Genomic DNA, 23,269 nt, shown 5'->3' on the forward strand with positions numbered 1-23,269 from the left:
AAGTCCGGAACCAATACAAGCAGTCAGTCAGGAAAGCTAAGGCCAGCTTCTTCAGGCAGAAGTTTGCATCCTGTAGCTCCAACTCCAAAAAGTTCTGGGACACTGTGAAGTCAATGGAGAACAAGAGCACCTCCTCCCAGCTGCCCACTGCACTGAGGCTAGGTAACACGGTCACCACCGATAAATCCATGATTATCGAAAACTTCAATAAGCATTTCTCAACGGCTGGCCATGCCTTCCGCCTGGCTACTTCAACCTCGGCCAACAGCCCCGCCCCCCCCGCTGCTCCTCGCCCAAGCCTCTCCAGGTTCTCCTTTACCCAAATACAGATAGAAGATGTTATGAAAGAGCTGCAAAACCTGGACCCGTACAAATCAGCTGGGCTTGACAATCTGGACCCTCTATTTCTGAAACTATCCGCCACCATTGTCGCAACCCCTATTACCAGCCTGTTCAACCTCTCTTTCATATCGTCTGAGATCCCCAAGGATTGGAAAGCTGCCGCAGTCATCCCCCTCTTCAAAGGGGGAGACACCCTGGACCCAAACTGTTACAGACCTATATCCATCCTGCCCTGCCAATCTAAGGTCTTCGAAAGCCAAGTCAACAAACAGGTCACTGACCATCTCGAATCCCACTGTACCTTCTCCGCTGTGCAATCTGGTTTCCGAGCCGGTCACGGGTGCACCTCAGCCACACTCAAGGTACTAAACGATATCATAACCGCCATCGATAAAAGACAGTACTGTGCAGCCGTCTTCATCGACCTTGCCAAGGCTTTCGACTCTGTCAATCACCATATTCTTATCGGCAGACTCAGTAGCCTCGGTTTTTCGGATGACTGCCTTGCCTGGTTCACCAATTACTTTGCAGACAGAGTTCAGTGTGTCAAATCGGAGGGCATGCTGTCCGGTCCTCTGGCAGTCTCTATGGGGGTGCCACAGGGTTCAATTCTCGGGCCGACTCTTTTCTCTGTATACATCAATGATGTTGCTCTTGCTGCGGGCGATTCCCTGATCCACCTCTACACAGACGACACCATTCTATATACTTTCGGCCCGTCATTGGACACTGTGCTATCTAACCTCCAAACAAGCTTCAATGCCATACAACACTCCTTCCGTGGCCTCCGACTGCTCTTAAACGCTAGTAAAACCAAATGCATGCTTTTCAACCGATCGCTGCCTGCACCCGCATGCCCGCCTAGCATCACCACCCTGGATGGTTCCGACCTAGAATATGTGGACATCTATAAGTACCTAGGTGTCTGGCTAGACTGCAAACTCTCCTTCCAGACTCATATCAAACATCTCCAATCGAAAATCAAATCAAGAGTCGGCTTTCTATTCCGCAACAAAGCCTCCTTCACTCACGCCGCCAAGCTTACCCTAGTAAAACTGACTATCCTACCGATCCTCGACTTCGGCGATGTCATCTACAAAATGGCTTCCAACACTCTACTCAGCAAACTGGATGCAGTCTATCACAGTGCCATCCGTTTTGTCACTAAAGCACCTTATACCACCCACCACTGCGACTTGTATGCTCTAGTCGGCTGGCCCTCGCTACATATTCGTCGCCAGACCCACTGGCTCCAGGTCATCTACAAGTCCATGCTAGGTAAAGCTCCGCCTTATCTCAGCTCACTGGTCACGATGGCAACACCCATCCGTAGCACGCGCTCCAGCAGGTGTATCTCACTGATCATCCCTAAAGCCAACACCTCATTTGGCCGCCTTTCGTTCCAGTACTCTGCTGCCTGTGACTGGAACGAATTGCAAAAATCGCTGAAGTTGGAGACTTTTATCTCCCTCACCAACTTCAAACATCAGCTATCTGAGCAGCTAACCGATCGCTGCAGCTGTACATAGTCTATTGGTAAATAGCCCACCCATTTTCACCTACCTCATCCCCATACTGTTTTTATTTATTTACTTTTCTGCTCTTTTGCACACCAATATCTCTACCTGTACATGACCATCTGATCATTTATCACTCCAGTGTTAATCTGCAAAATTGTAATTATTCGCCTACCTCATGCCTTTTGCACACATTGTATATAGACTCCCCCTTTGTTTTCTACTGTGTTATTGACTTGTTAATTGTTTACTCCATGTGTAACTCTGTGTTGTCTGCTCATACTGCTATGCTTTATCTTGGCCAGGTCGCAGTTGCAAATGAGAACTTGTTCTCAACTAGCCTACCTGGTTAAATAAAGGTGTTCTCAACTAGCCTACCTGGTTAAATAAAGGTGTTCTCAACTAGCCTACCTGGTTAAATAAAGGTGAAATAATTTTTTTTTTTTTTTAAACTATACATTCATGTACATACTACCTCAATTGGCCCGACCAACCAGTGCTCCCTCACATTGGCTAACCGGGCTATCTGCATTGTGTCCCACAACCTGCCAACCCCTCTTTTTACGCTTCTGCTACTCTCTGTTCATCACATATGCATAGTCACTTTAACCATATCTACATGTACATACTACCTCAATAAGCCTGACTAACCGGTGTCTGTATATAGCCTTGCTACTCTTTTTTCAAATGTCTTTTTAATGTTTTATTTCTTTACTTACCTACACACACACACACCTTTTTTTCCCCGCACCATTGGTTAGAGCCTGTAAATAAGCATTTCACTGTACCTGTTGTAGTCGGCGCACATCACATATAAACTTTGATTTGATTTGACACACTGTAGCAGTAGAATCATTCTTTCCATAAGTAGGTGTTGGACTGTTGGACTGTCTTTGTATGAATTTGTTGATATTTTACTCACACACTGCACTCTCCATACCACAGTCCTGACATATCATAACATCATGAACATCACTAAATGTTCTGGCCTCAGTCTAACATGGATCTTTACTGATCGGGACGTTTTATATGATGCTAACCAAACCTTGGAGTGATCCCAAAACAGACAAACATGCACGCACCTATGCATGCAAACATACAGTACCATTCAAAATTTTGGACACGCCTACTCATTCAAGGGTTTTTATTTATTTTTACCATTTTCTACATTGTAGAATAATTGTGAACACATCAAACTATGAGATAACACAAATGGAATCATGTGGTAACCAAAAAAGTGTTCAACAAATTAACATATATTTTATATTTGAGATTGTTCAAAGTAGCCACCCTTTGCCTTGATGACAGCTTTGCACAGTCTTGGCATTCTCTCAACCAGCTTCACCTGGAATGCTTTTCCAGCATTCTTGAAGGAGTTCCCACATATGCTGAGCACTTCTTGGCTACTTTTCCTTCACTCTGCGGTCCAACTCATCCCATTTGGGTTGAGGTCGGGTGATTGTGGAGGCCAGATAATCTGACGCAGCACTCCATCACTCTCCTTCTTGATCAAATAGCCCTTACACAGCCTGGAGGTGTGTTGGGTCATTGTCCTGTTGAAAAACAAATGATAGTACCACTACGCGCAAACCAGATGGGATGGCGTATCACTGCAGAATGCTGTGGTTGCCGTACTGGTTAAGTGTGCCTGGAATTGTAAATACATCATCAACAGCGCCACCAGCAAAGCACCCCCACACCATCACACCTCCTCCTCCATGGCTCACGGTGGGAACCACACATGCGGAGATCATCTGTTCACCTATTCTGCGTCTCACAAAGACACAGTGGTTGGAACCAAAAATCTAAAATTTGGACTCATCAGACCAAAGGATAGACTTCCAACGGTCTAATGTCCATTGCTTGTGTTTCTTGGCCCAAGCAAGTTTGTTCTTCTTATTGGTGTCCTTTAGTAGTGAAGTCTTTGCAGCAATAGGACCATGAAGGCCTGATTCACGCCGTCTCCTCTGAACAGTTATGTTGAGATGTGTCTGTTACTTGAACTCTGTAAAGCATTTATTTGGGCTGCCATTTCTGAGTCTGGTTACTAATGAACTTATCGTCTGCAGCAAAGGTAACTCTTGATCTTTTTTTCCTGAGAGCCAGTTTCATCATAGCGCTTGATGGTTTTTGTGATTGCACTTGAAGAAACTTGACTGACCTTCATGTCTTATAGTAATGATGGACTGTCATTTCTCTTTGCTTATTTGAGCTGTTCTTGACATAATATGGACTTGGTCTTTTACCAAATAGTGCTATCTTCTGTATACCACCCATACCTTGTCACAACACAACTGATTGGCTCAAACGCATTAAGAAGGAAAGAAATTCCACAAATGAACTTTTAACAAGGTACACCTGTTAATTGAAATGCATTCCAGGTGACCACCTCATGAAGCTGGTTGAGAGAATGCCACGAGTGTGCAAAGGTGTCATCAAGGCAAAGGGTGGATAAAATAGATAAAATATATTTAGATTTGTTTAACACTTTTTTGGTTATTACATCATTCCATATGTGTTATTTCATAGTTTTGATGTCTTCACTATTATTCTGCAATGTAGGAAATAGTAAAAAATAAAAACCCTTGAAAGAGTAGGTGTTCTAAAACTTTTGACTGGTATTGTACATGCACACACACATACAACTTTGAGTTATCCCAACAGTGTGATACCCTCAGATGCGCTGCAGTATCTAGGGCAGTCCTGTCTAGCCAGTAGAGAGAGAACAGGTACCAAACCCTTAAGATGGCTTGGTTGGCCGATGGTCACCACAGAGGGGACAACTAAGGTCCTTTCTTTAATTAACTGAAAATGTAGTCCACTGTATTCATGGTACTTATTCTGTCCAACAACTTGTGAAATATTTCTAAACATCTATCATACTAATAATACCTCCACATGCCAGTAAAACCATTGCGAACCCTCTTCGCTCCCTCTTTCTAACAACAAAATGCATGCCTTGAAGATAGAAATGTTAAAAACATCTGGGACTGAATGTTCTTATAAGGATTCCCACGGAACAACCCAGAATATTGTATTTCTATTTCTAGAAATGCATCAAAGGGAGAGAAAAACAGCACCAAGGCTAATCTGACTGGTGAAATAGGTGTGTGCTACACCCAAGATGAACGTTAGATAGATACGTATCAAACCCCACTCATGATGGCTTCTGCTGTCATCATAAGATGACCACAGGGGGAGTGGGTCAGTATTTGTGTGTGTGTGTGTGTGTGTCCTGGATGATGACTGTGAGAGAGAAAGCACATCAACTAACAGTAGTTGATAGAGGAGGGAGATGAGCAGTCCCCTATCTCCTAACATCTGTCTGTATCCAACAGTCGTTCTCTATTCTTCTCCAGTACGAGGAAGAGCAATAATCTGGTCCTTATTTACGAAACCCCTGTTTGACCCCTCTAATATGTCACATACACACAGGGAGTGCAGATGCACTATCGGGAGCATCTTGACCGGCTGCATTACTGCCTGGTTTGGCAACTGCACCACCCTCGACCGCAAGGCTCTACTGAGCGAGGTGCGAATGGCCCAGCACAATCACTGGGGGCGAACTCCCAGCTATTCAGGACATTCATACCAGGCGGTGTCTGAGGAAGGCCCGAAAAAATGTAATTATGGTACTGGCACTGGCACTGTTTATAGCTTGCATTATTGTGTTTATCTTATTTCTCGTGTTTTCTTACTTTATATTTTTTCTTCTTAACTTGATATTGAATATTGCATAATTGGGAAAGAGCTTGCAAGTAAGCATTTCACTGTACTGATTTACACCTGCTGTATCCTGTGCACGTGACGAAAAAAATGTCAACTTTAAACACTGCATGCACACACACCTCACTCCAAAGACAAATGAAGACAGTCCAGGCATTGATGAACTTACTGAAATAGGAACGCAAGACTCACAAAACACACCGCACACATAAACACACACATACAAACAGCCAGCTAGACCCTAGCCTAGTTAAAGGACTTAAATATCACGGGAGAAGTGGAAAATTACCCCTCAAAAGATCAGCCTCAGTCTTTTGCCACAGTATTCTCTCCATTTTAAAGGAAAATAGGATTTAAACCAGATTGAAAAGGCACTGTGCTAGACCACAGCCAATTAACTATAACTGCTAAATACTACAGAAATAACTGCTCTACTCTACAGAAATAACTGCTCAACTCTACAGAAATAACTGCTCTACTCTACAGAAATAACTGCTCTACTCTACAGAAATAACTGCTCTACTCTACAGAAATAACGGCTCTACTCTACATAAATAACTGCTCTACTCTACAGAAATAACTGCTCTACTCTACAGAAATAACTGCTCTACTCTACAGAAATAACTGCTCTATTCTACAGAAATAACTGCTCTACTCTACAGAAATAACTGCTCTACTCTACAGAAATAACTGCTCTATTCTACAGAAATAACTGCTCTACTCTACAGAAATAACTGCTCTACTCTACAGAAATAACTGCTCTATTCTACAGAAATAACTGCTCTACTCTACAGAAATAACTGCTCTATTCTACAGAAATAACTGCTCTACTCTACAGAAATAACTGCTCTACTCTACAGAAATAACTGCTCTATTCTACAGAAATAACTGCTCTACTCTACAGAAATAACTGCTCTATTCTACAGAAATAACTGCTCTATTCTACAGAAATAACTGCTCTATTCTACAGAAATAACTGCTCTATTCTACAGAAATAACTGCTCTACACTACAGAAATAACTGCTCTACTCTACAGAAATAACTGCTCTATTCTACAGAAATAACTGCTCTACTCTACAGAAATAACTGCTCTATTCTACAGAAATAACTGCTCTATTCTACAGAAATAACTGCTCTACTCTACAGAAATAACTGCTCTATTCTACAGAAATAACTGCTCTACTCTACAGAAATAACTGCTCTACTCTACAGAAATAACTGCTCTTCTCTACAGAAATAACTGCTCTATTCTACAGAAATAACTGCTCTATTCTACAGAAATAACTGCTCTACTCTACAGAAATAACTGCTCTATTCTACAGAAATAACTGCTCTACTCTACAGAAATAACTGCTCTATTCTACAGAAATAACTGCTCTACTCTACAGAAATAACTGCTCTATTCTACAGAAATAACTGCTCTACTCTACAGAAATAACTGCTCTACTCTACAGAAATAACTGCTCTATTCTACAGAAATAACTGCTCTACTCTACAGAAATAACTGCTCTATTCTACAGAAATAACTGCTCTATTCTACAGAAATAACTGCTCTATTCTACAGAAATAACTGCTCTATTCTACAGAAATAACTGCTCTACACTACAGAAATAAAAACAACTTCAACCAAAAGAAAATGTGACTGAGCTAACATATGGAATTGTTTTAAGATAGTCATACCATGGATCATTTAGCTATTTGATTTTGAATTTTAGGACCCCTATAGGTATCAAAAAATATATACACTAATTATTTGATGAAATATTGAATTTGGGCCTTACTACTAAAGCCCATAGAAACACATTCATACATGGAAAAACAGACACCCCCCCAAAACATCATGAGGAATAAGGTTTTGAATTGTCTGTCCTATATCTAGGAGATCTAAGAAAGCTCAGGCAATATTTCTGTTTGCTGGACACATTTAACCTCTTTTTTTGTTGAAACAAATCTACCTCCATAATTCCATTCATTTTTTAAACCGGTACTGGGTTACCTTCAGAGGAGTCCTGTGACAGTTATCATGTTCCTGAGAGTGTCATCATGTTCCTGTGACAGTTATCATGTTCCCGTGACAGTTATCATGTTCCTGAGAGTGTCATCATGTTCCTGAGAGTGTCATCATGTTCCTGTGACAGTTATCATGTTCCTGAGAGTGTCATCATGTTCCTGTGACAGTTATCATGTTCCTGAGAGTGTCATCATGTTCCTGAGAGTGTCATCGTGTTCCTGTGACAGTTATCATGTTCTTGAGAGTGTCATCATGTTCCTGTGACAGTTATCATGTTCCTGAGAGTGTCATCATGTTCCTGTGACAGTTATCATGTTCCTGAGAGTGTCATCATGTTCCTGAGAGTGTCATCATGTTCCTGTGACAGTTATCATGTTCCTGAGTGTCATCATGTTCCTGAGAGTGTCATCATGTTCCTGAGAGTGTCATCATGTTCCTGAGAGTGTCATCATGTTCCTGAGAGTGTCATCATGTTCCTGTGACAGTTATCATGTTCCTGAGAGTGTCATCATGTTCCTGTGACAGTTATCATGTTCCTGAGAGTGTCATCATGTTCCTGTGACAGTTATCATGTTCCTGAGAGTGTCATCATGTTCCTGAGAGTGTCATCATGTTCCTGAGTGTCATCATGTTCCTGAGAGTGTCATCATGTTCATGAGAGTGTCATCATGTTCCTGTGACAGTTATCATGTTCCTGAGAGTGTCATCATGTTCCTGTGACAGTTATCATGTTCCTGAGAGTGTCATCATGTTCCTGAGTGTCATCATGTTCCTGAGAGTGTCATCATGTTCATTAGAGTGTCATCATGTTCCTGTGACAGTTATCATGTTCCTGAGAGTGTCATCATGTTCCTGAGAGTGTCATCATGTTCCTGAGAGTGTCATCATGTTCCTGAGAGTGTCATCATGTTCCTGAGAGTGTCATCATGTTCCTGTGACAGTTATCATGTTCCTGAGAGTGTCATCATGTTCCTGAGAGTGTCATCATGTTCCTGTGACAATTATCATGTTCCTGAGAGTGTCATCATGTTCCTGTGACAGTTATCATGTTCCTGAGAGTGTCATCATGTTCCTGAGAGTGTCATCATATTCCTGAGAGTGTCATCATGTTCCTGTGACAGTTATCATGTTCCTGAGAGTGTCATCATGTTCCTGAGAGTGTCATCATGTTCCTGAGAGTGTCATCATGTTCCTGAGAGTGTCATTTCTTATAGAGGTCATATTAGTAGGCCAAACCGTTCGGAGGCTACAGATGTTTTTGTGAGAAGACGTCTCCTGGTCTGACAAGCAGTGCTGCCACTTTCCACAGCAGATGCGGACGGCCGACAGAGGCAAAACATTTTTTTATATCTCTACCTTAAACTGACAGATTTTAATGGGGATTTTTGCATTATGTTCATTAGATTGATTCACGGGTGCGTCATTATATTTTATGAACATGCATACCGTGTCAATACTGAGGTCCCTCTTTTACAGATATAAAAAATAAGAAAGTTAGCGATATGAAAGACAGATTACATTGCAGTTTCAACACACACACACACACACACACACGCGCGCGCACGCACAGAAGATGAAAACACCCTGATTGGCGCATAGCTGGGAGAACGAACCCCAACTGCCTTAAAAGCCTCAAGAGGGAAATTTCTCTCTCCCTCTGCCTCGCTCTATCTCTATCCTTTTCTCTCTCTCCCGTTCTCTCTCCCTCGCTCTCCTGTTCAGAGAGGCAGGCAGGCAGAGAGGCAGCTAATTGTATTTCCTGCCTGTTCTTCCATGGGCTTCAATCCCAATTAGATATGCCTGGTCTGATCTGCTGCCAAGCCTCAGCTTGACTAACTGGGTTCAGCTCTCACACACACAGACAGACTCCATCACACAGGCCATCTCGGAGAGTGGTCACACATGGGATTCTCCCACCACCGTGTGAGACAGCCAGGGAGGAAACAGCAGCCAGAGCCCTGAGGGAATGAAACACTGTGACTGAAGAGCTTTCTAATTCAATGAGGACCACTGTGGGTGTGTGTGTGTCCATGTGTGTGGAGTGGAGAGGCATGCCATGGCTAACACCATCACCATCCCCTCCTTAGGCTCTGCATTGTCCATCTCCATCCCACTCCATATCAATAGTAAGATAACGACATACAGCTAACGCACTCGCACACACACAGCAGCTGTGTATTCTGTCCCGTTAAAACTCAGTTTGTGTTTGACTACAGTACCCAGCTGTTAGTGTTACTAAAAAACAAGATGAGAGAGAGAGAGCGAGAGAGAGAGAGGAGCAGGTCTAATTCCCTTGGCCTGGGGATCGATGGCAAACACAGCTGTGTTTATTTTAAACACAAATCCTGAATCAGGTCTGTACTTGTAGACTTGATTATGTATTGAACCAATTTAAAGGGGCAGAGCCAGGCTATAATGTAACAGCTCATCAGTAAATGCCACAGTAATCAGTGCCAGTGGTTGTGTGTGTGAGGAGCGGTGTGGGGTCAGTAGAGGCAGAGCTGTGTTTGTGTGTACAACATGAACAGCAGTGTAATCCTGTTAACTCCATGGTGGGTTTTATATTATACCATAAATACAGCATGGTACAGTCACTATGCTCATTCAATAAAGAGAGGTGTGAATGTAAAAAAAATGACACAACAATCTCCCTTTCTACTCCCTCAGTCTCTCTTCCCATCTCTCTCTATCTCTCTCTCTCTGCTCAGTGGTGATTGTTTTAAGGGTTGAAGCTGTTGTTTACAGACTTCAATTCTGTTCTCTGAACTTATATGTTTCCCCCAAAAAAAACAATGCCCCCTGGGAAATATGACTGTTGCTGTTATGGTGTTAAATGAATCCCTGTTTCTTCTCTCCTGTTTCTTCTCTCTTCGTTCCCTCTCTCCTCCTTTCTCTCTCTCTTCCAATCTGTGAGTAAATATTTAGTTGTCTGAATCACGTTAATGTAACATCACTCACAGACCTTCAGTAGAGGATGTTTGATGGCTCACTGAAAGGACCTTCTCTGCTTTCATAATTCACCCATCTATTTAGACATATCGCAATAATAATAATAAAACCTGAAATTACTCTGTCATCAAACATTGCATTTTGTCTTTAATAAATATAATTTAAGCTGTTCACAGCCATATTGCAGCCTGCAACACTTCAATTATTAGAAGGACATTTTAATTTCCTTTTTCAATTAAGACTAGCTCAACCACTAGACCCTACACTCTCCCTCTACTGTATTTCTCAGAGGAAAATGTGTTTTTCTATTCAACAGCTTGTATATATCTATGACTATAATATAGACTTCAAGCTCACACCTTTGCATCAGTCCTTCGTTATCAGCTGCACTGGCTTCATGCTAATTGTCTTCATTAGATGCCACACCTAACATAATAGAAGCTATAGAGGACTCATTTTATCTTGCAAAATCAAACAGACACACATAGCTAGAGTGGGGCTAACTACAGATATGGGATAAGATGTTACTTACATAAGGCTCTTAGCAGAGGTTCCATTACGCAAATGAGAATTTGTATAATTAATGCTGAGTTATATTCACTACATTTAGCCATCATACAGCACTATGAGTGTCACCAATCTAACCACAGTAATGTTCTCCCAAGGATCCCCCCCACCACCCTCTCTCCGCTCTCCATGGTGCTGAACCGGTTGCCCAGGTGACGTATGATCAAGCGCATCCGCCAGGCAGCGAGCTGTTGTGTTTGACTCACCATCACCGCAGCAGAGCAAAGCATCGCTGACTGCCAGTATTCACTTTAACATCCACTTTCTCTCAAGGACGCCATTCTCAAGTAGCCTAGCTATTCACTCATTGATAAACAAATACTATATGCGAACTGGAAATAGAGGCTGATTTAAACCCAGAAAGACACGACATTTAGCAAACAATTTTATATCTTCCTGTATTTGAAAACTGAAGTAGCCTATTCAGAATAGGGGTTTTGACCTAAACAGAGGCAACTAACTTATTTGTAAAACAATGCCGTTTGAAATGGGTCAACGTTGAATAGTAGGCCATTAGGAATTGATGCTTGTGTTTCCATCAACTTGCGTGCCCTTTATCAAGTCTGTATTTTATATAGGCTAACTGAATAGAATAATATTCACGTCTCTAAATCAATAACAAAATATATATACGTTTTCAATCAACAAATACATAGCCTGGAATAAATGGAAACATTCAACATGTCTGATATGGCAGCATTCTATTAGGGTGCTCGAGGCATTATCTCTCTCTATCAGTTTATCTCAATACATAATTACACCACATCTAGCATGTCCAGCTATTAATATCTCAATAGGTTATTAATGGTAGTAGCCATGCAGTGATGGGGATAAGAGGTGACACCGCTGCCTTTAATTGAAGAGGGATTACCAGCAGCGAAACCTCTCGTTGGATAGGCTGCATACCAAATCAAATCAAATCAAATGTATTTATAAAGCCCTTTTACATCAGCTGGTGTCACAAAGTGCTATACAGAAACCCAGCATAAAATCACAAACAGCAAGCAATGCATATGTAGCACAATCACACAATGTCAGAAACAGAAATCGCCGCGCATAAAACAAGGGAATTTCACGAGGAAACCAGCCTGTTTCTTACCGTTTTAAGTTTTCAGGGATTCTGGAGAAGAATGACGGATGCGACGCCACTGTCAACCCTCTTCTCTCTCTCTCCTCCCGCGAGCTCTCTGGCGCATCTCACGGAGGAGTGGTGGGGACACCCTACGAGCCCCTGTTTCCTCCTGTCCACCGAATAAAAACACCGAGTTGGGCGCGCGCCATCTACGGTTCGCTGTGCAAGACTCGACAGGCGGGTTGACTGCCTCTGAAACTAGCAAGGACGTTTTCAGTTGCGGAAAATGGGTTCATAGCCAGAAAACAGAAAAGGGGAAGGAAAGCTGCGGTCGCTTGGCTTAACAAAGTCAGTCGGATAGATGAGGCATAACGTATGTATAACAGATAGCTGCAGATAATCGATCTTCTCCCTGAGGCTTCCCATCAGATGCTTTACAGTGCGCTCTGTGTTTATCATCATTAGATAATAGTCCTACCGACGCGTATCTGGCCACTGGAGACTTAGATCTCTCTATACAATGACATATTTACATCATTATTTGCATTGGTTTAAACATGTTATTTTAAATAATTTAGTATACGCACTTATCCAGAGCGATTTACAGGAGCAATTACAGTTGAAGTCTGAAGTTTATATACACTTTGGTTGGAGTCATTATAACTCGTTTTTCGACCACTCCACAAATTTCTTGTTAACAAACTATAGTTTTGGCAAGTCTACTTTGTCCATGACACAAGTAATTTTTCCAACAATTGTTTACAGACAGATTATTTCACTTATAATCCACTGTATCACAATTCCAATGGGTCAGAAGTTTACATACACTAAGTTGACTGTGCCTTTAAACAGCTTGGAAAATTCCAGAAAATGATGTAATGGCTTTAGAAGCTTCTGATAGGCTAGTTGACATCATATGAGTCAATTGGAGGTGTACCTGTGGATGTATTTCAAGACCTACCTTCAAACTCAGTGCCTCTTTAGGAAAATCAAAAGAAATCAGCCAAGACCTCAGAAAAAAATTGTAGACCTCCACAAGTCTGGTTCATCCTTGGGAGCAATTTCCAAATGCCTGAAGGTACCACGTTCATCTGTACAAACAATAGTACGCAAATATAAACACCATGGGACCACGCAGCTGTCATACCGCTCAGGAAGGAGACGCGTTCTGTCTCCTAGAGATGAACGTACTGTTGCGAAAAGTGGAAATCAATCTCAGAACAACAGCAAAGGACCTTGTGAAGATGCTGGAGGAAACAGGTACAACAGTATCTATATCCACAGTAAAATGAGTCCTATATAAAAAAGCAAGACTACAGTTTGCAACTGCACATGGGGACAAAGATCGTACTTTTTAGAGAAATGTCCTCTGGTCTGATGAAACAAAAATAGAACTGTTTGTCCATAATGACCATCGTTATGTTTGGAGGAAAAAGAGGGACGCTTGCAAGCCTAAGTGCATCGACCCAACCGTGAAGCACAGGGTTGGAAGCATCATGTTGTGGGGGTGCTTTGCTGCAGGAGGGACTGGTGCACTTCACAACATAGATGGTATCATGAGGATGGAAGATTATGTGGATATATTGAAGCAACATCTCAAGACATCAGTTGAAGCTTGGTCGCAAATGGGTCTTCCAAATGGACAATGACCCCAAGCATACTTCCGAAGTTGTGGCAAAATGGCTTAAGGACAACAAAGTAAAGGTATTGGAGTGGCCATCACAAAGCCCTGACCTCAAACCCATAGAAAATTTGTTGGCAGAACTGAAAAAGCGTGTGCGAGCATGGATGCCTTCAAACCTGATTCAGTTACACCATCTCTGTCAGGAGGAATGGGCTAAAATTCACCCAACTTATTGTGGGAAGCTTGTGGAAGGCTACCCGAAACATTTGACTCAAGTTAAACAATGTAAAGGCAATGCTACCAAATACTAATTGAGTGTATATAAACTTCTGACCCACTGGGAATGTGATGAAAGAAATAAAAGCTGAAATAAACCATTCTCTCTACTATTATTCTGACATTTCGCATTCTTAAAATGAAGTGGTGATCCTAACTGACCCAAAACAGGGAATTTTTACTAGAATTTAATGTCAGGAATTGTGAAAAACTGAGTTTGAATGTATTTGGCTAAGGTGTATGTAAACTTCCGACTTCAACTGTATGTTAAGTGCCTTGCTCAGGGGCACTTGCTCAGGGGCACATTGACAGATTGGGGGGGGGGGGTAAGTTCAGTCAGAAGGAAGAAGATTGGGGATGACAATGTCTAGTCTTCCATTTGACCTCAAACAATTTAAGTCCATTTGTATTTCTGTTTAGAAAAGTTCACTTACATTGCTTCTGTAAATGAAATGACTCAATACCTGAAAAGGCAAAGGCATATCACATCAGTTCTGCAATATAATAACCAACAACTCTAACATTAAAATCTAATGGAAAATACATGAAACATGATCTAATACCTATGAATGAGGAAAACAGTAAATAGATTCCTCCATACCTCCAGTAGCCTTGACATTACAGATAACTGTCCCTCAGGCATGATCCCTAGAGGACATTTGCACACACACACACACAAACCACAGGGTACTGTAGCTATAGAATCTGTGTCTGCAGGATATTTATTACAAGGTAAAATGGCACAGCAGGTAATGTAATTAGTTTAATGTGGATGAAATCTTCATTCAAACATTCTATTGACTCTGCTTGGGATGTTTTATATCATGACAGATAATAGATTCTATTGAATTAATTACAGCTACCTGCTAAATGTGAAAATATTATCTGATGACTTGCCCCACCTGGTGGTAGCTTTGAGAGCAGCTTTCACATGTCCAGTAAAATGTGCTATTTAGTCAGTAGAAAAACACTCCAAAAAAAGGCAGACAATGAATAATACTATGACTAACCAAATAAAAACTAATCCTCTGCCATCGGTCATCTTTATTTGCAGCAGTGGTGTGAACCTAATAAAAGGTTGTATGTGTATAGTAGGTTCTACAAACCCCAACCATAGAGCAGAACAGTGTTGTTGATATTGTTTCAAACTGCTCTTTGTTGTGCTTTTCTGTTCATCAATGTGTTTGTCTGTTTGTCCATTTGTGGCTAACAAAATGACACTCCCTTCTTTCCTTTAATCAGTGCACTAAGAATGGTGTCTTAAATCACTAGCCGTAAATCAATTGTAACATTAGACACATCCACCAAGGGTGGGGAGAGAGAGAGAGAGAGAGAGAGAACGAACTCCATTAGATACATATTTTCTGATGAACCACTTCTCCCAAGAGGATGATCCCCTAGGTCAGCTTGCTCTGCAGCTCACTAAGAACATTGAAACTACAGACCAATCAAAAAAAAGTTTCATTTATAAAAACTAAATCATACCAATTGACCTCAAATTGAAAAACAACTACAATGAAAATTGAAAAATTCTAATTAAATTACAAACTAACCTTGATTATCTCTCCTTAAATTGAAAATGTACATTGGCAGAATATTTTAGCCTCGATGATGTAAAAGGAAGAAAAACCCTCTCAGAATACAGTCTGGAAATGAAAAGAGGAAGACATGGTAAATCTTGGCTGCCAAGACATCAGAGAATATGTAGGTATAGATCCTTTTCCAGTACACGACAGACACACTGACGCCACATACAGGTGCGCGCGATTCTTGGCAGCAGTAAGAAAGCCATCACCATTTGCGCTTATTCAACTTAGCTTTGATTCACATTTGTATTACTTCTAAACAAAATAACTTTTGGGGTTTCTTAACGCTTACAATGATGTTTTGATTATTGCTTGAACAGTCACTGAGGTTATATTTGGTTGTGATCTTAGCAAAATAACTATTTTGGATGCAGCAGTTGTTAGCTAGAATGCTAACGCTCATTGATATAGCTTGAAGTTGTTAGCTAGAATACTAACGCTCATTGATATAGCTTGAAGTTGTTAGCTAGAATGCTAACGCTCATTGATATAGCTTGAAGTTGTTAGCTAGAATGCTAACGCTCATTGATATAGCTTGAAGTTGTTAGCTAGAATACTAACGCTCATTGATATAGCTTGAAGCAAAATATAGCTGAAGAGCCATTTTACTGGTTGAAGTTCAAGTGTTCAAGTTCAAGTGACACAAATATTATGTTAAGCAGGAGATTCATACGTTTCAAAATCTAATTATAATCCACTCATAACCAACATGTAAATAGATGGGGTTTGCTGCTGGTGTGCTATAAGAACTGCCCTTGTTCTGCCACCAACTTGTGTGCATCGCCCTCGTGCAACAATGTTTGCAAACACAGAAAAGGGATTTACACCTGTAACGTTCGTTGTCCTCGTCTGAGGAGTATGAAGGATCGGAGGACCAATGCGCAGCGTGGTACCTGTTCATGATGAATTTATTAAACACAGAACACTAAAACAAAAATAACAAAGAGAATGCCACGAAATGAACCAGTCCAGTCTGGTGACATACACAAAGATAGAAAACAATCACCCACGAAACACAGGTGGGAAAAGGCTACCTAAGTATGATTCTCAATCAGAGACAACTAACTCACCTGCCTCTGATTCAGAACCATACCAGGCCAAGCGCAAAACACAACATAGAAAAACGCACATAGACAACCCACCCCAACTCACGCCCTGACCAAAACAAAGACATAACAAAAGAACTAAGGTCAGAACGTGACAACACCAAATAGAAACTGAGATGCACTTCCTGTGTTCCAACCCACAGTATGATAACATAATGGAAACATACAACCCATACTTTCTAAAAATATATACCAAATTTAAACAGATCCCTGATGTACATAAACCCCCCCCCATCCTGCTCAGAGAGGAGCAGCAGCTAAATGTGTCACCTTGTGCCACAACCAGAGAGACATGAGATAGACTTTGCAGCTGTTAGTGTTTTTGTTTTGTTTCATTGTGTTATGTGTCTGTTCTCTTTTGTTGTTTGCGTATTGATTTTTTAAAATTCATTTAATTTCTGTACATACTTACACACAACATGTATGCACTCTAAATACACATCAAATAACATGTAATACACTCATACACTTGTGCACACACTCCTATATGCACGCACACTCATACAAATCCATGTGCACGAGTCTTGCATGTACACACACACACACACACACACACACACACACACACACACCCTCTACTGGACACTGTGGTGAAGAAGGCATGACAGCGACTCTTCAACTTCAGGATGCTGAAGAAATTCGGCCTGTCCCACGAGAGCCCTCACAATGTTCTACAGGAGCACCATCGAGTGCATACAGTTGGGTTGCATCACAGCCTGATACGGCAACTCCACCGCCGCGGACTGAAAGGCGCTACAGAAGGTGGTACGCTCAGCCGAACGCACCATTGGGTACACTGCCCTCCAGGACACCTACAGCACTAGGTGTCACAGAAAGGCTAAGATCATCAGGAAACTCGGCCGCCTGTGCCATGGCCTGTTCTCCCTGTTTCCATCAGTCAGATGTGGGCAGTATAGGATCATCATGGCAAAAGACTGTAAAACTGGCCAATAGCTTCTACCCCCAGACCATCAGTCTGCTGAACAGCCACCACCATTCAGCTACCTCCTCCCCCTGCCTTCCCCCGGCCTCCCCGAACTTCCTGCCCCCACCCCAATGGACATTATCATGCTGAATAGCCACCACTAGTCAACTACCTAATCCCCCTGTCCCGCCACCTGCTTCCCCGGTCTTCCTACCCCATCCCCCCATGCTACTCCAGCTATGGACATTTAAACATGCCCCCACTCCAATGGACATTTATCCTTGCCACAGTTGTTAATATATTTATATTGTTATTTATATTTTTATTTGTATCTATTTTTATTATATTTGATTTGTTTTATTTGTCCTGCAGTGTCCTGCATCACTGTACTTTGTAATTGCATCTGCAACCCTGTACATGTGACTATTAAACTCTCTAATCTAATCTGACACCTTCATGCACACCGTCATTCCATTGAGGATCTCATTGTATCTTATTGTACCTATTCATTGTCTGTTACACAGGAGACTGGGGGAGGGTCTGGAAGAGAGAAAGGAGAGAGATGCTCTCAGGAGGGTCTGGAAGAGAGAAAGGAGAGAGATGCTCTCAGGAGATTTCTCACACTCGCACAGGCACGCACACACACACACACATAAATGCAAGCACACACAATCTCTACACAACATTATGCTGTCAGCTGGCTCACACATGCACAAACAGTACAACAACACCTGACCCTGGGGTCTTCATAATAACTGTGGCTCAGAGATATGCATCAGCCCAGTCCTGGACCTGCGGCCCACTTTATGGAAGTGAACCACTCTATTTCGTCCCTCCGCTATTTCGGCACCGAACACATCACCCTGTCTAGGAGAGGGGGTGACCTTGACAATGTATTGTTAAAACGAGAGGCTGCCTGGATCTTTAATTTACAGACCCTTTCTCCCTTCAGTCTCAACGTAGACTTTGATCTGAAGCCATTCTTGTGATTATTGTGATTTTGCTATCCATTGTAAATATTTATAGGCCTATGTAGCCAAATTGAATCTGTGATCGTATGTTATTCATTCATGCGTTTTATATGTTCTATTTATCTATAAATCAACCAATGGAATCAAGCCAAATCTATCCATGATTACAGACACCTGTGTTTCCTTTGACACTGTATAAACTAGTGACACGCAGTGTTTGTCATTATACCATGATGAAGACAGATTGTCTGTCAAAATGTTGGTTATTAAATGATTGAATCTGAGCTCCTAGAGTGTGAGGCTCTCCTTTTATTTTTCAACTGGACCTGTGGACCAACACACACTCTCATACCATAGCCAAGTCATCTATGACCATAGGGATGGTGCAGTGAGGTGAGACAGAGAGCTGGTTTCAAGTGCAGGTGTTTATTGTAAAGGACCACAGGAGGAGGCAGGTAGCTGGGTCCAGGGGCAGGCAGAAGGTCATACACAGGGGGTCCAAAAAGGCAACAGTACAGGCAGGGAAAAGGCTATTAACGTAGTCTGGGAGATCACGCAATAGGTAGATAACAGGAAATCCGATAGGCTAAGGTACAGGCAGGGAATACGCAAAAGACGTCGTTAGTGAGGCAGGCAAAAACTATTATACACGGGAGGAGTAAATCACAGGAAACCCAGAGCTCAGAAAGACATGTCACAAAACAAACAATACCTCACAGTGATGGGGTGCAAAGAACTGTTTGGCCCTGTCCCACGGTGTCCTCGGATGGGGCCACAGTGTCTCCTGACCCCTCCTGTCTCAGCCTCCAGTATTTATGCTGCAGTAGTTTATGTGTCGGGGGGCTAGGGTCAGTTTGTTATATCTGGAGTACTTCTCCTGTCCTATTCGGTGTCCTGTGTGAATTTAAGTGTGCTTTCTCTAATTCTCTCTTTCTTTCTCTCTCTCGGAGGACTTGAGCCCTAGGACCATGCCCCAAGTCCACCTGGCCGTGCTGCTGCTCCAGTTTCAACTGTTCTGCCTTATTATTATTCGACCATGCTGGTCATTTATGAACATTTGAACATCTTGGCCATGTTCTGTTATAATCTCCACCCGGCACAGCCAGAAGAGGACTGGCCACCCCACATAGCCTGGTTCCTCTCTAGGTTTCTTCCTAGGTTTTGGCCTTTCTAGGGAGTTTTTCCTAGCCACCGTGCTTCTACACCTGCATTGCTTGCTGTTTGGGGTTTTAGGCTGGGTTTCTGTACAGCACTTTGAGATATCAGCTGATGTACGAAGGGCTATATAAATACATTTGATTTGATTTGATTTGATTGAACTAAATAGTGTGTGATAATGACATACAGGTGTGTGAACAAGTGATTAGAATTCAGGTGATTGGGATCTGGAGAGTGAGCTGTGTTCAGGGGATCTAGGTGTTTGAGGGTGTGAGTTGGAAGCAGACATTAGAAGGAGCCACACATTTTCATTTAACTAAATATGCTGCCACAATTAGAAATGGGAGGGAAAAAACGAAGATACAGAAGAATTGGCTAAAATACAAATACATGAGCTAAGATATAAGCTAGCTGTAATTACATAAGCTAGAGTGCCTATAGAAAGTCTACACCCTCTTCAACTTTTTTCACAAATTGTTGCGTTATAAAGTGGGATTGAAATAGATTGAATTGTAATTTTTTGTCAATAATCTAGACAAAACACTCCATCATGTCGAAATGGAAAGAAAATTCTACAAATGTTTACAAATTAATAAAACATTTATAACTATAAATATAGTTGTTGCATAAGTATTCACCCCATTTGTTTAGGCAAGCCTAAATGAGTGCAGAAGTAAAATGTCCCTTAACAAATCACATAATGTATATTTGTATTTATTAAGGATCCCAATTAGATGAGGCCAAGGCATCAGCTTGTCTTCTGGGGGTCCAGCAACATTAAGGCAGTTATATACAATTAAAAATATTACATGACATTACATTTAATAACACTTTTCCAACACATTAAGTGTATTTCCTTAGGCCACTACTCTACTACCACATATCTACAATACAAAAGCCATGTGTACGTATGTGTAGAATGCGTGTCTTATCATGTGTATCTGTACCTGTGTGTGTCTCTTAACAGTCCCTGCTGTTCCATTCCCTGCTGTTTTTTAAATCTGATTCTACATCTTGCATCTACTGCAGTTACATGATATGGAATAGAGTTCCATGTAGTCATGGCTCTATGTAGTACTGTGCACCTCAAATAGTCTGTTCTTGACTTGGGGATTGTGCAGAGACCCCAAGTGGCATGTCTTGTGGGGTATAGTTTAAAACAGACAGCTCAGTGCATTCAGCATGTCAAAACGTCTTACAAAAACAAGTAGTGATGAAGTCAATCTCTCCACCACTTTGAGCAATGAGAGATTTACATGAATAGTATTAATGTTAGCTCTCCATGTACATTTAAGGGCCAGCCATGCTGCCCTGTTATAAGCCAATTGTAATTTTCCGATGTCCCTCTTTGTGGCACTTGACCACACGACTGAACAGTAGTCCAGGTCTGACAAAACTAGGGCCTGTAGGACCTGCCTTGTTGATAGTGTTGTTAAGAAGGCAGAGCAGTGCTTTATTATGGACAGACTTCTCCCCATCTTAGCTACTGTTGTATCAACATGTTTTGACCATGACAGTTTACAATCCAGAGTTATTCCAAGCAGTTCAGTCACCTCAACTTGCTCAATTTCCACATTATTTATTAAAAGTTTTAGTTGAGTTTTAGGGTTTAGTGGATGATTTGTCCGAAATACAATGCTTTTAGTTTTTTAAATATTTAGGACTAACTTATTCCTTGCCACACATTCTGAAATCAACTGCAGCTCTTTGTTAAGTGTCACAGTGATTTCACTCGCTGTAGTAGCTGACGTGTATAGTGTTGAATCAGCCACATACATAGACACAGTGTCTTTAGTCAACGCCAGTGGCATGTCATTAGTAAATATTTAAAAAATGTAAGGGGCCTAGACAACTGCCTGGGGAATTCCTGATTCTACCTGGATTATGTTGGAGAGGCTTCCATTAAATAACACCCTCTGTTCTGATAGACGGGTAACTCTTTATCCACAATATAGCAGTGGGTGTAAGCCCTAATACATACGTTTTTCCATCAGCAGGCTATGCTCGATAATGTCAAAAGCTGAACTGAAGTCAACTGCCATGCTTGTTAAATGTCCTTCCCTATAAGTGTGCTGAACGTCTGTTGTCAATTTGTTTACAGTAAAATAGCATTGTAGCTGGTCAAACACCATTTTTCCCAAAGATTTACTAAGGGTTGGTAACAGGCTGATTGGTTGGCTACTTTTTCTTCCTTCCAGGCCTTAGGGCACACACTTTCTTATTTTCCATTGAAGATATGGCAAATAAGAGGGGCAATATCATCCCCTATTATACTCAGTAATTTCCCATCAAAGTAGTCAGACCCCAGTGGCTTGTCATTGTTGAAAGACAACAATATTTTTTCCACCTCTTCCACACTCACTTCACGGAATTCAAAATTACAATGCTTGTCTTTCATAATTTGATCAGTTATACTTGGATGTGTGGTGTCAGCGTTTGTTACTGGTATTTCATGCCTAAATTTGCTAATCTTGCCAATGAAAAAATCCTTAAAGTAATTGCCAATATCAGTGGGTGTTCATAATGAATGAGCCATCTGATTCAATTAATGACTGAGCTGAGTTTGCCTTTATGCCCAGAATTTCATTTAAGATGCTCTAAAGCTTCTTACTACTATTCTTTATATCATTTATGTTTGTTTCACAGTATAGTTTCTTCTTCTTTCATCCAGTTTAATCACATGATTTATGTGACTTATTTTCAATTCCTTTTGCCTCATCCCTCTCCACCATACCATTTTTTCCATTCCTCATCAATCCACAGGGATGTGTTAAGTGCAGTGTCTGGTTGCTCCTCATTACACACCCCCGACCAAAAAACATTCTTTACATCAACAACATATGAATCACTACAAAACGTATTGTATGACCTCTTATACACTATACTAGGCCCAGCCTTTAGAACTTTAGTATTCCTAGATATGTGTTCTATATTGTGATCGCTACAACCAATGGAATTGGATACTGCATTAAAGCACATTTCTGCAGCATTAATAAAGATGTGATCAACATGATTCCATTCCTGTGCTGTTTGTAACTACACTGGTAGGTTGACTAATAACCTGAACCAGGTTGCAGGCACTGGTTACAGTTTGAAGCTTTTTCTTGAGTGGGCAGCGTTATGAAAGCCAGTCAATATTTAAATCACCCAAAAACTATACCACTCTGTTGATATCACATACAGTGCCTTCGGAAAGTATTCAAACCTCTAGATTTTTTCCACATTTTGTTACGTTACAGCCTTATTCTAAAATGGATTCAATTGTTTTTTTCCCCCTCAATCTAACAAAAATCCCCCACAATGACAAAGCAAAAATAGGTTTTTAGACATTTTTGCTAATTTATAAAATCTCCCACTTACGTAAGTATTCAGAGCCTTTACTCAGTACTTTGTTGAAGCACCTTTGGCAGCGATTACAGCATCGATTATTCTTAGGTAT

At 41.4% G+C, this 23,269-nt stretch overlaps 1 protein-coding gene across 3 annotated transcripts in view; it reads right to left on the reverse strand.

Moving 5' to 3' along the window:
* The window catches only part of LOC110520368 (ecto-NOX disulfide-thiol exchanger 1-like), a 116,565-nt gene extending 103,995 nt beyond the window's left edge, over positions 1–12,570 (reverse strand). For 2 of the 3 annotated variants that reach the window (XM_036974888.1, XM_036974889.1), the window contains exon 1: positions 12,212–12,567. The gene's annotated coding sequence lies outside the window, so the exon portion shown is untranslated. Of the gene's footprint in view, positions 1–12,211 lie in introns of all 3 variants that reach the window. The other variant, XM_036974890.1, reaches the window with a different exon arrangement.
* Between the last annotated feature and the right edge of the window lie 10,699 nt (positions 12,571–23,269).

This window comes from Oncorhynchus mykiss, chromosome 3 (assembly GCF_013265735.2).
Source record: "Oncorhynchus mykiss isolate Arlee chromosome 3, USDA_OmykA_1.1, whole genome shotgun sequence".
Classification (NCBI taxonomy): Eukaryota; Metazoa; Chordata; class Actinopteri; order Salmoniformes; family Salmonidae; genus Oncorhynchus; species Oncorhynchus mykiss.